Source organism: Salvelinus alpinus, chromosome 9 (genome assembly GCF_045679555.1).
Source record: "Salvelinus alpinus chromosome 9, SLU_Salpinus.1, whole genome shotgun sequence".
In the NCBI taxonomy this organism is placed as follows: domain Eukaryota; kingdom Metazoa; phylum Chordata; class Actinopteri; order Salmoniformes; family Salmonidae; genus Salvelinus; species Salvelinus alpinus.
In genome coordinates, this window is record NC_092094.1 from 34,107,381 (window position 1) to 34,120,974 (window position 13,594).

At 42.9% G+C, this 13,594-nt stretch overlaps 1 long non-coding RNA gene across 2 annotated transcripts; it reads left to right on the forward strand.

Annotated features, from left to right (window-relative positions):
- The first annotated feature begins 8,103 nt into the window (after nt 1–8,103).
- LOC139584701 (uncharacterized) lies at nt 8,104–13,590 on the forward strand. 2 transcript variants are annotated; one of them, XR_011676809.1, is made up of 2 exons: nt 8,104–9,047; nt 9,279–13,590. It is a non-coding gene; the product is annotated as an uncharacterized lncRNA (long non-coding RNA). The 2 variants fall into 2 exon arrangements; XR_011676808.1 differs by having other exon boundaries at nt 9,282–13,590.
- The last annotated feature ends 4 nt before the right edge of the window (nt 13,591–13,594 follow it).

A 13,594-nucleotide genomic window follows, 5' to 3' on the forward strand; every position in this document is an offset into this window, starting at 1 on the left:
AAGGTTACATTTAAAAATAATAAAATAAAATCACTCGGCCTCATAGCCTCACAGGAAGTGGACTCCAAACTTCACAGTGTGTCGGATTGACACCTCTCTTGGGAAAGTAAATATACTGTAGATACATTAAGTAGCATATCCCACACAACTTTATATATGCATAGGAAGAAAATTGAATGAAATCGTTACGTGCCTGTCAAGCCTACAAACAATTAAGTTTACTCTTGTCGTGCTTGCATTGGTTTACATCTGGGAAGCAGTCCTCCGGGCCAGAGGTTAAAGATACTGTACCAGCCAGAGCCAGTAGCTGAAAAGGCTAGGCAAGGACTTCATGAGTACAGTGTTACCTATGAATATTACATAATTATTTCACCAGTGGTAAGGGGCTTGTTGTTTGGGCTTGCTTTTTTTGTAAGTCACTCTTTGTACACCTGTGCTGTCTCCTGTCTGGACAAAATCATCTACCATTTGACACACAAAAAAGTGGTCCCTCGTGTGAACCCAAGCCAGTCAGTCAGTCAGTCAAACAGACAAGAATGTTACTGAGAGCAAAGGCCTATTCTGGATGGTACTCTACATTTGGTTTAGAACCCACTATACACCCAGTCAGTCTGTGTCTCTGAGGAGTGCAGTGTTAGAAGGTTCCTTGTAAAATACTATTTGAGGATTCTACAGACATGGTCCAGATATATATAGAGCCCCTTGGATCCCTGTGGCCGCTCCCTAAGGATCACAGTGCCATGCATGGGCACACATTTAGCACAGCAAATATGGAGAGAGTATGTTGGGGAGGGGAGGGGGGGCAGGGCGGGGCGTAAACCTACCCTCCTGTAACCTAAGTGCCATGGTCTATTAATGCCCTGGTGTCACAGGGTACCGGGTCTCTCTGCACGTTATGTTCCACTGAGTTACAGATATCACACACTAAATTAGCGTAGACCGACATGTAGCCACAGCCAATGCCTTCACAACCAGGTACAGTACATTTTCACTTTCATAACTAAGAAATTAGAGACTCAGGGGTGGGGGAGGTCACCTTTCAGCTAGAGGTGCCCCAATAAAGCTGCACAGAATTCCACCTTTTGCTATATGAGGTTTATTTTGATAGAGAGGGACTTTCACTGCTCAAACTATGTGTCTTGCCTGGGTGAGTCTTGTATGGGCCAGGAATGGGGCACCCTCTTTGTCCTCACTGGAGTTCCTGTCTGCCACTGAAGAACATTTCCAAGTAGCACAAACCATCAAGGCTAACGTCAAAGTCAACAACATTATTTTTTGTCTTAGGTTGATCTGTGTACAAAACTCAGTCGACATATTTCAGCTTGTAAGGTTGAAGTTCATATCCTGTTTTAGGGCTGACTCTGTGCTGAGGTACAAATCAATCTGTCACAGTTGAAATAAAGAAACATGTATTTTTATTTTCTGTTTTAATTCAAACTCATATGTTGTCTAGAGTAAGTAATGAGCCTACAACTAACCTCCAATACACTTCAAACAGACAGAGAGCCCAGCTAGCGCTTAAGGAACTAGACAACATTTTTTGGTATTTCATTACTTTAACAGAATTTTCCTAAAAGTTCAAACATGGTTACATTTAATTTCAATATCAGTAATGTTCTAGGAATGTTCTTCAACTGGTTTGACATTGGGAATGTTCTGGAATAGTTCAGAGAACGTAAAGAAATATCATTCTTCTGTGGGAATTTCAGTACTTCAGCATAACATTTCCTACAGATTTCCTCATGGTTCTATTTAAAGTCATGTTCTCAAATTGTTTTGAGAATGTTAAGAAAACCTTTCATAAAAACCACAAGAAAACTTTAGTAACGTTCAGAGAACGTTCTAAGAATGTTATTTAAAATAAAATATACAATAGGTTCTCAGCATCATTTTTTTTTAAAACTCTCTCCTTTACCTCAGGAGTAGGTAACCCTGTTTTTGATTTGCCCAACCTGGAAGACCAGGTGTTTTGAATTTAGGCAATCACTGAACTGACAAATTAGCTGTTGGTCAAGTGTGGTGCCCTTCGGCACTCCAGGAACAGGGTTGCCTGCCTCTGCTCTATCTTGTTAAGTTTGTTCAGGTGTGTTGGCCGAGCCCACTAATTTGCCACACCTGATCTTAATGATTGCTTGTTTCCTTTGAAAAGGGGTTTCTTTGAATAGGCTAAACTGAACAGCTTTGTATGAGTAAAAAAACATTGCATGCTAGTTCCATCCAGGTGGCACAGTGGACTAATTCCATGGATGGAGAACAGAACATCACAAACCCTTTTTCAGGACCCTGTCTTTCAAAGATAATTCGTAAAAATCCAAATAACTTCACAGATCTTCATTGTAAAGGGTTTAAACACTGTTTCCCATGCTTGTTCAATGAACCATAAACAATTAATGAACATGTGTAACAGTATAGCTTTAGTACGTCCCCTCGCCCCGACCGCGAACCAGGGACCCTCTGCACACATCAACAACAGTCACCCACGAAGCGTCGTTACCCATCGCTCCACAAAAGCCGCGGCCCTTGCAGAGCAAGGGGCAACACTACTTCTAGGTTTCAGAGCAAGTGACGTAACTGATTGAAACGCTATTAGCGCGTACCCGCTAACTAGCTAGCCATTTCACATCCGTTACACTCACCCCCCTTTCAACCTCCTCCTTTTCCGCAGCAACCAGTGATCCGGGTCAACAGCATCAATGTAACAGTATAACTTTACGTCGTCCCCTCGCCCCGACACGGGCGCGAACCAGGGACCCTCTGCACACATCAACAACTGACACCCACGAAGCGTCGTTACCCATCGCTCCACAAAAGCCGCGGCCCTTGCAGAGCAAGGGGCAACACTACTTCTAGGTTTCAGAGCAAGTGACGTAACTGATTGAAACGCTATTAGCGCGTACCCGCTAACTAGCTAGCCATTTCATATCCGTTACACATGCACCTGTGGAACGGTAGGCAATTAAGGTCACAGTTATGAAAACCTAGGACACTAAAGAGACCTTTCTACTGACTCTGAAGAACACCAAAAGAAAGATGCCCAGGGTCCCTGCTCATCTGCGTGAACGTGTCTTAGGCATGCTGTAAGGAGGCATGAGGACTGCAGATGTGGCCAGGGCAATAAATTGCAATGTCCGTACTGTGAGACACCTAAGATGGCGCTACAGGGTGACAGGACGGACAGCTGATTGTCCTCAAAGTGGCAGACCACATGTAACAACACCTGCACAGGATCGGTACATCCGAACATCACACCTGTGGGGCAGGTACAGGATGGCAACAACAACTGCCCAAGTTACACAATGAACACACAATCCCTCTATCAGTGCTCAGACTGTCCGCAATAGGGTGAGAGAGGCTGGACTGAGGACTTGTAGGCCTGTTGTAAGGCAGGTCCTCACCAGACATCACCGGCAACAACGTCGCCTACGTGCACAAACCCACTGTCGCTGGACCAGACAGGACTGGCACAAAGTGCTTTTCACTGAAGAGTCGCGGTTTTGTCTCACCAGAGGTGATGGTCGGATTCGCGTTTATCGTCGAAGAAATGAGCGTTACACCGAGGCCTGTACTCTGGAGCGGTATCGATTTGGAGGTGGAGGGTCCGTCATGGTCTGGGGCGGTGTGTCACAGCATCATCGGACTGAGCTTGTGGTCATTGCAGGCAATCTCAACACTGTGCACCCCCACTTTTCTCAACACCCCCCCTTTGTTCAGGAACACATTATTCCATTTCTGTTAGTCACATGTCTGTGGAACTTGTTCAGTTTATGTCTCAGTTGTTGAATCTTGTTATGTTCATACAAATATTTACACATGTTACGTTTGCTGAAAATAAACGCAGTTGACAGTGAGAGGACGTTTATTTTTTTGCTGAGTTTAGGTTTGAATCTCACTGACACCGTGTCACAAAAAAATGTATGTGCTTGTGTGATTAATGCTTAAGCAAATTCATTTCCATGTGTGCTATCTGTGTTTGGAGTTCAAAACAGTTAACTTAAACTAGCAGTGTTCTGAGAACGTTAATGAAACTTTCAGGGAACCATAGCAAAACATTCTCAGAACCTCCCTGCAACCTACAAATGTATGTTTCCATAACAGGTGAAATGTTCACTTCCGTTCTCAGAACATTCAGTTTTACCGGTCAGGAAACTTATGGCTTTGTTCCCAGGGTCAGTGGTAAACCAAAAACGTACATTCCCACAGCTTCCAAGGAACGAAATGTGCTAACTGGGAGTATATGTAAAGAAAACATGAACTTGAGGTAAAGAAACCGATGTGAAGAATGTCCTTTTTTCTGCTCCAAAAAGACCACTGCGGGTGGTAGCCATAATGATGGAATATTTGTGGGCTAGCCAGGACTCCTCCCAAAGCGTTTGTTTGTGTTCCCCCTCCATATCTGGGAAGACACACAAGGAAGAATGTCAGGCATATCTGATGCAGCTCTGTCATGAAGAGGGGGAAATAAATGAGGGGTTGGCACCATGATTCATTTCTAAGTCATAGGGGGAGCTAATACCACAATTGAACCCAAATACAAAATAGAAGTTCTACAAGCCTAAAAGTTTTTAATATCAATATCAGCCCTATTAATAAATTTTAAAACACTAACTTGGGCTTGCTTATGGCAGATATTCATGTAGACCCGTTCAAATTAGGGGAAAAAAGTGAACTTGGGGGTCATTGTATTTTGCACTTTGACTGTGCTTGTTTGCACATACCAATGGGGAAGCCAACAAGGGGGAGGAGAAAGTAAATGACTGTTTACTGGCAGCTTGAATTTCTCCAAGTTTCAGATAAGAGATTCCTTACCAGCATCATCAGGGCCGTGTCCTGGTCAGGAATTCTCCCTCCGTGGATCAGAGGATGTTGAAAGCTACTGATATGGGGGAGATCTTTACAAGTAGTTGAACTGAAAACCCACTGTTCTTTGAGTGGTCTTGTGTTGACAATTTCCCGTTCTGAGTGGTTGACCCCCGTACGAATATCTTCACACTCCAAGTTTAGCATTTCTTAGTTTGTAGCCTAGCATCTTATTGCCAAAATTATTTAGCCCCTAATGTCACAAGGTTAGAACTTTCCGTGTCTACACACACAGAGACACTTCCATACGTGTCCATATATGGAGTCTCTTGTGCTGTAGCCTCTGTGTGTGAAGTGGAGGGCTCGGTTGGAGAGCCTTTTTGTGAGGTCTAAGTCCTACTTGATATTTTTTTCCATTCCACAGAGCTATAAAACCCTTCGGTATGCACTTACAAATGAGCCACTGTTCTTCTCCAATACTCTCCTCCTTGTGTAATAACTACTGGAACAGAGAGAGTCAGATGAAAAAGCAACGTTAAGGGGAAGCGAATTTTAGAATAGGAATAAGGGTTTGTTATGGAATACTTACTGAACCACTTTTCTGCCAGTATTTTATGCTGTACTTTGTCACAATTACATACATATATGATACAAATGTATTATTGCATAGTTAACCTGGAATAATGGCAATCTATTGTCACATTGAGCAGTATGGCCAGTACATACTGTACATAGATTGGCATAGCCCATCTGATCAGCTCTCAAATTAAAATCTGGGCCAGTTTGTATTACTGTGTGCATCATCTCCCCAAAATTTGAAATTTCCTTTTTCATTATTAAATAACATTTCTAAAATTAAATTCACCAGTAGGGGTTTTAAACTAGATTTTGTGAATGAACTCCTAACACCAAAATTACTTTTAAAGTTAAAGTAAAACAGTAATTTGGAGCTTGCGTGGGAATCAATGGCAATGATACATTCCAGTGTGGTTTTGAGTGACTGGTGAAAGGCTGACAGTGTTCATACTACAACCTGACCCAGCAGTCTCCCTACAGTAAGGAATTATGCAGGAACCCACAGCTCTATAGTAACTGTCTGCTGCTCATACCAAAGCATGGCTGTGACCCTGTCTGTGTTTGTTCAGATGCTGTGACTGTTTTCCCGTCACATTTAGACTTCCCCATCAGGTAGAGCAGATGGGAAAAGTAATGAAACAACTGTCTGAATGCATAGACGTGAGAATCAATAGACATCCAGTGGTGGTGGTGTGGTCTGAGTGATCCCTGCCCTGAGGCCACACTGTTAGAGATAACAGCATATAATTATTGTCATTATCTCCTGAGGATGCTGAGAGGAACATTCATATCACGAGTCACATTAAAGAAACTGGGAAAGGGCGTAAAACTCTTGAAGCTTGCTATCCCAGGATCCCACTCCCTCAACCAGCCCAGTCTCTGGGTCAGTCTCTGCAACCAGAGCTGCTGGGTGAACAGTACACCGGAAGAATGGACAGCCAAGCTCTCAGAGTAATAGAGAGTAGAGTTTAGCCACATCGATTAATCACTCTGGTTCAACACAGTTTAAACCCTCATGAAAAATGGCATCAGTCAAGAGAGTATCCAGAGTAACTGTTTATTCAGCTTTTATACATGGAGGGGAACCCATGGAATTGAGAGAAAAAAGTAGCCCTGCCAGGACGTTTGTGTGCAGCCAATTTGGGCTCTCATCTAGTGTGCACTGCAAAGTTTCCAGAAGGGGAGGGACGGAGGAATGAGTGTTACATTTCATTTGAGACAGCTTAAATCCCTGGGGACACTGCGGCTCGGTTTCAGTCTGCAGCAGCACAGTTTGAGACAGAGCTCTCCGACTGCTCACCATCATGTGTCTGTATCAGATACCAGCTGAACTATCCCACCTCATGTTAGTGTCCAACACGCTTTCTATACCCTTAACCTTGTTCTGAACACCTCCAACAAAAAGGGCATGTGGTTTGGTAAGAAGAATGCCTCTCCTCACAGGTGTGATTACTACCTCTTAGGGCTTAGAGTTTGAGGTAGTCACCTCATACAAGTACTTGGTAGTATGACTAGACGGTACACTGTCCTTCTCTCAGCACATATCAAAGCTGCAGGCTAAAGTTAAATCTAGACTTGGTTTCCTCTATCGTAATCGCTCCTCTTTCACCCCAGCTGCCAAACTAACCCTGATTCAGATGACCATCCTACCCATGCTAGATTACGGAGATGTAATTTATAGATCGGCAGGTAAGGGTGCTCTCGAGAGGCTAGATGTTCTTTACCATTCAGCCATCAGATTTGCCACCAATTCTCCTTATAGGACACATCACTGCACTCTATACTCTTCTGTAAACTGGTCATCTCTGTAAACCCCTCTGTATAGGCCTCACTCCCCCCCTATCTGAGATATCTACTGCAGCCCTCATCCTCCACATACAACACCCGTTCTGCCAGTCACATTCTGTTAATGGTCCCCAAAGCACACACATCCCTGGGTCGCTCCTCTTTTCAGTTCGCTGCAGCTAGCGACTGGAATGAGCTGCAACAAGCACTCAAACACTCAAACTGGACAGTTTTATCTCAATCTCTTCATTCAAAGACTCAATCATCATCACTCAATCTCTTACTGACAGTTGTAGCTGCTTTGCGTGATGTATTGCTGTCTCTACCTTCTTGCCCTTTGTGCTGTTGTCCGTGCCCAATAATGTTTGTACCATGTTGTGCTCCTGCCATGTTGTGTTGCTACCATGTTGTTGTCATGTTATGTTGCTGTCATGCAGTGTTGTCATGTGTTGCTGCCATGCTATGTTGTTGTCTTAGGTCTCTCTTTATGTAGTGTTGTGCTGTCTCTCTGGTCGTGATGTGCGTTTTGTCCTATATTTTTATTAAACATTTTTCTTTTTTAAATCCCAGCCCCCGTCCCCGCAGGAGGCCTTTTGCCAGGCCGTCATTGTAAATAAGAATTTGTTCTTAACTGACTTGCCTAGTTAAATAAAGGGTAATTAAAATAAAAAACGTTTAAAAAATCAGGTTTGGTATTAGGCTCAGTATGGGTTGGCTGTTATAGGCGCTATTATTTATTTGAGACCAGCTGCAGCAGATACATTTACATTACCTCCTTAGTTTCTAGAGGTGTCCAAAATTAGCCCCTGAAGGTTTGAGCTTCATAGCTTTGGCCCAATATAGCTCAGCTCTTACTGCCCTGCTGACTCAGAAATGCTGTCTCTTTCTTACACTCCTCCTCTAAAGGAGCTGCCGTGCCTAAGACGAAGAGAGGCATCCATTACCGTCACAGAGCATAGGACTGAGAGCTGCTAAAGGTGGCTACACGGTTTACGTGCGTAGATCTACGCGCAGGCCTGTTAGTGGGTGGATTTTTTTTGAGCAGCCGACTCTTTTCGTTGCGTTCCAGCCAGAGAGGAAGTCCACCTTGTGTAGTGTTTATCCACTAGGGGGCTTGGGGAGCTAGAGTAGCTTACCAAGCAATAGGGGTCGAGGCACTCTATTTGACTAGCTAGCGACAACATTTGAACTTCCGGATCCGGTGCTATATGCCTGTTTACAAATACTAGCTAGCTAGCAAGCTACATGTTAGGCTAATCTGGTGTTCTATCTTTTACGACGCTACTTCTTAGCCACAGAAACAGAAGCAAACATGTCTGTCTATGAACTGCTCTTACTACTAAGGAGGAGAAGAAAAACACCCCAGAGAAAATTGCGAGTTCGACTACAGAGGGGACGATGGGGGAATACTCATCTCTTGTCCAACCTATGCGAAGCATTGACTAGGAAAGACATTTTAAATACTTTCTTCAGCGGCTTGCTCCGCACATCTCGCAGGAAAGAACTCACAGCTTGCCCGTAATTGCTACAGGAAGGCTGTCTGTGACCCTTTGGTTTTTGGCGAGTGGCAGCACACAGCAAAGTTATAAGCTAGGAATCTCAACAATTTGTGCCATCGTCATGAAATTGTGCCAAGCTATCTGGCATGTCCTGAAGAGGGATTTTGTTGCTTATCCCTCCGTGGAAAATGGGCTTCACCATGATTGACGTGGGCACATAGTCAGGAAGGAGATGCAGGAATCTTCTCATGAAGCAAGTTCTGCTCCCAATTCATAGCAGGCCAGCTGCCGCTACCAAGGCCAGAGTGCTTGCCCAAACACCGAGCCCACATGTCTTTGTGGGAGACGAGGCATTCCATCTGATGGTAAACCTGATGCGACCATATCCAGGTAAGATACGCTAAAAACATGTGACTATACATATGATGTGAAAATTATACCCATATAGACATTGTAGTTATATACTTCACATAAAAGTGATCTGGCATCCCAGTAAGAGGATGGGGGCCTATGTCCAAAGCTTAGGCTACATAGTTGTTACAGGACACATTTGATAGCCTTCATTTTCATGTTCAATACTAATGGAAACACTTCTTTTATTCTGGTCTTGACGACACCAAGAAGATCTACAACTACCACCACTCAAGAGCCAGAAGAATTTCAGAGCTCTGCTTTGGGATCCTTCCTGCAAGATGGAGGATCCTGGGAGAAGCCCTTGAGGTTGCCCCAGAGAAACCTGAGACTTATGAAGGCCTGTGTGGCCATCTATAATTAAATTTCCACTACAAACACTGACAACAGAGTCATCAACCCCACGTTTGTTGTCCACTCCACACCCACTGGGGACCTGCATCCAGGAGAGTGGAGACAGGTGGTACAAGTGGACACTAGTTTCCTGGACCCAAGAAACATGTCGGCAGACAGGGCAACCAGAGTTGCTATATACGTGCGCAACAACCTCAAGGACTACTTCCTCACACCAGCTGGTCAAGTGTCTTTCCAGGATGCTGCCATGACGCGTGGCACCTAACAGTAAATTCTGGAGTGTGGTTTGGAAAACATGTATACATACAGTGCATTCGGAAAGTATTCAGACCCCTAGACTTTTTTCACATTTTGTTATGTTACAGCCTTATTCTAAAACGGATTACATTTAAACAAATGTACAAATCCTCAATTCTCATCAATCTACACAATACCCCATAATGACAAAGTGAAAACATACTTTTAGAAATGTTTGCAAGTGTATAAAACTTTTAAAACAGAAATATCTTATTTACATACAGTTGAAGTCTGAAGTTTATATACACCTTAGCCAATTACATTTAAATTCAATTTTTCACAATTCCTGACATTTAATCCAAGTAAAAATTCCCTGTCTAAGGTCAGTTAGGATCACAACATTATTTTAAGAATGTGAAATATCAGAATAATAGTAGAGAATTATTTATTTCAGCTTTTATTTCTTTCATCACATTCTCAGTGGGTCAGAAGTTTACATACACTCAATTAGTATTTGGTAGCATTGCCTTTAAATCGTTTAACTTGGGCCAAACGTTTCAGGTAGCCTTCCACAAGCTTCCCACAATAAGTTGGGTGAATTTTGGCCCATTCCTCCTGACAGAGCTTGTGTAACTGAGTCAGGTGTGTAGGCTTCCTTGCTCGCACACGCTTTTTCAGTTCTGCCCACACATTTTCTATAGGATTGAGGTCAGGGCTTTGTGATGGCCACTCCAATACCTTGACTTTGTTGTCCTTAAGCCATTTTGCCACAACTTTGGAAGTATGCTTTGAGTCATTGTCCATTTGGAAGACCCATTTGCGAGCAAGCTTTAACTTCCTGACTGATGTCTTGAGATGTTGCTTCAATATATCCACATAATTTTCCTCCCTCATGATGCCATCTTTTTTGTGAAGTGCACCAGTCCCTCCTGCAGCAAAGCACCCCCCACAACATGATACTGCCACCCCCATGCTTCAAGGTTGGGATGGTGTTCTTCGGCTTGCAAGCATCCCCCTTTTTCGTCCAAACATAACGATGATCATTATGGCCAAACAGTTCTATTTTTGTACGATCTTGGTCCCCATGTGCAGTTGCAAACCGTAGTCTGGCTTTTTTTATGGCGGTTTTGGAGCTGTGGCTTCTTCCTTGCCTTTTAGGTCATGTCGATATAGGACTCGTTTTACTGTGGATAAAGATACGTTTGTACCCTTTTCTTCCAGCATCTTCACAAGGTCCTTTGCTGTTGTTCTGGGATTGATTTGCACCTTCAGGCACCTTCAGGCATTTGGAAATTGCTCCCAAGGATGAACCAGACTTGTGGAGGTCTACAATTCTTTTTCTGAGGTCTTGGCTGATTTCATTTCCCCATGATGTCAAGCAAAGAGGCACTGAGTTTGAAGTTAGGCCTTGAAATACATCCACAGGTACACCTCCAATTGACTCAAATGATGTCAATTAGCCTAACAGAAGCTTCTAAAGCCATAACACCATTTTCTGGAATTTCACAAGCTGTTTAAAGGCACAGTCAACTTCTGACACACTGGAATTGTGATACAGTGAATTATAAGTGAAATAATCTGTCTGTAAACAATTGTTGGAAAAATTCCTTGTGTCATGCACAAAGTAGATGTCCCATCCGACAGTTTGTTAACAAGAAATTTGTGGAGTGGTTGAAAAACAAGTTTTAATGACTCCAACCTAAGTGTATGTAAACTTCCGACTTCAACTGTAAGCATTCAGACCCTTTTGCTATGAGACTCGAAATTGAGCTCAGGTGCATTCTGTATCCATTGATCATCCTTGAGATAGCATTTCTACAACTTGATTGGAGTCCACCTGTGGTAAATTCAATTGATTGGACATGATTTGGAAAGACACACACCTGTCTACATAAGGTCCCACAGTTGACAGTGCATATCAGAGCAAAAACCAAGCCATGAGGTCGAAGGAATTGTCCGTAGAGCTCAGAGACAGGATTGTGTCGAGGCACAGATCTGGGGAAAGGTACTAAAAAATGTCTGCTGCTTTGGAAGTCCCCAAGAACACAGAGGCCTCCATCATTCTTAAATGGAAGAAATGTGGAACCACTAAGACTCTTCCTAGAGCTGGCAGCCCGGACAAACTGAGCAATTGGGGAGAAGGGCCAGAGAGGTGACCAAGAACCCAATGGTCACTCTGACAGAGCTCCAGAGTTCCTCTGTGGAGATGAGAGAACCTTCCAGAAGGACAACCATCTTTGCAGCACTCCACCAAATCAGGCCTTTATGGTAGAGTGGCAAGTAAAAAGCACATGACAGCCCACTTGGAGTAAACCAAGTGAGACTAGTCAGGCTCGAAGGAAAGATGAACAGAGCAAAGTAATTGAGCTCAGATGCATTCTGTTTCCATTGATCAAAGGCAAACCTGGATCAGTCTGCTTTCCACCAGACACTGGTAGATGAATTCCCCTTTCAGCAGGACAATAACCTAAAACACAGGGCCAAATCTCCAAGTTGCTTACCAAGAAGACAGCGAATGTCCTTGAGTGGCTGAGCTACAGTTTTGAATTAAATCTACTTGAAAATATATGGCAAGACCTGAAAATGGTTGTCTAGCATTGATCACCAACCAATTTCACAGAGCTTGAAGAGTTTTGAAAATAATAAAATGGGTAAATGTTGCACAATCCAGTTGTGGAAAGCTCTTAAAGACTTACCCAGAAGAACAGCTGTAATCACTGCCAAAGGTGTTTCTACAAAGTATTGACTCAGGTGTGAATACTTATTTAATTGACATTTCTGTATTTCATTTTCAATAAATGTGCAAAAATGTCTAAACCTGTTTTCACTTTGTCGTTATGGGTTGTTGTGTGTAGATGGGTGAGAAAAAAATTCATATTTAATCCATTTTGAATTCAGGCTTTAACACAACAAAATGTGGAACAGGTCAAGGGGTATGAATACTTTCTGAAGGCACTGTAGTGTATTATTAAATATTTTTTCCAGTGCCTGTCACTCAAAGGGAGATTTCCTTCTTGGAGGACATTACTCTCCTCATCCAGCCATTTCAAAATGTCTTCCTATAGTATACTGTATTTTGCCAAAACGGTGCTCTGTGGAGTGATATTCAGCCAGACATACAATTCAGTGCAGGTCTCTCCATCTAAGGTCAAAAACATTTGACAAATAGTGCTGTATAACCGAAAGATGTAATGGCTTGTCATGTCAACCATCCTAGTCAATACCACACATCACATTCATTACTCTACAATTTTGGAAAAGAGAAAGAAAGTGTGAGATGATCAAAATGTGGAACATAGACAGCGCCCCATTTTCTGAAACCCCTATTCTGAACTATGTTCTGTACTCTTGAGAATACACTTGTTGTACGTTTGGTGAGTGAAAGCCAGGATGTTGGGCGTGCCCCCCCATTGATGGCCTAAAATAGTAATGTGCAGCTCTGCAAAGTAGAATCCTCTCGCTCATCCATTAGCTGCTGTCACCTGCGTTTATGTTAAAGAGCAATACCTCTCCAAGCAGATTCCATTTAGTCCACACAAGAAGACGAAACGTGTTTTAAAGTCGTCCATTTTCTGAAGGCTCACAATGACCTCACTGACTTAGGCAAGACATCACTTAGCTATTTGTAATGTGCTATAGGTAGAGAAAGGCCAATTGTAAATGCTTAATGGTATTGTTTCTAAGAGCATTGTCAAAGATAACAGATCATTGTAACATTAATCAGAGGTAGACCCTTTAAAATGAGAAAGAAAAAAATACAAAACGAAGTTGGGAAACCAGCTGTAAAAACATAATTGAAACAGACAAGGCCAGAAAAAAAAACTTAATGAGAGTTGGAGAATTTTTTAATGACTTGTCAGGGGCTTTCACCATAACATATAACCTGCGACTTGGTTTGGGGATCCAGGTCAAATAAACCATTACACCACCATTCT